A 545-nucleotide genomic window follows, 5' to 3' on the forward strand; every position below is an offset into this window, starting at 1 on the left:
TTCTTTGCGTGAACATTTGGGCGGTGTTATGCAAATCTTCCCACATAGTGATGTAGATATGTGGGGCGTGTTAGATTGATTCTTTCGGACAGTTTACGTAAACTGATAAATCGGTTATTTGAACCTATTCATTGAAACAATCACATCACACATACACAGTTATCTTATTAAAGCAGAGAAGGGTGTTCCTGCACAACCGGAGGCTGCAGTTTCAGGACACTTCAACCCAAATATTCAGATGTGTGCAGCACATTTAACGGAGCACTGTTTCCTGATTCTGGGAGAGTAGACTACAATGCCGGCTGTTCTGACTCACAGACTGTAAGTTTTTTATATTTAAAGAATTTGCAACTGACGATTCAAACGCGAGTTTTGAGCAGGTGGTTACACGTGGTCTGCGGTTGTGAGACCGGTTGGATGTAGTGCCAAATTCTCTGAAACGCCTTTGGAGACGGATTATGGTAGAGACATGAACATTCAATTCACGGGCAACAGCTCTGGTGGACATTCCTGCAGTCAGCATGCCAATTGCACGCTCCCTCAAA

Source organism: Sinocyclocheilus anshuiensis, unplaced genomic scaffold (genome assembly GCF_001515605.1).
Source record: "Sinocyclocheilus anshuiensis isolate Anshui unplaced genomic scaffold, SAMN03320099.WGS_v1.1 scaffold1152, whole genome shotgun sequence".
In the NCBI taxonomy this organism is placed as follows: domain Eukaryota; kingdom Metazoa; phylum Chordata; class Actinopteri; order Cypriniformes; family Cyprinidae; genus Sinocyclocheilus; species Sinocyclocheilus anshuiensis.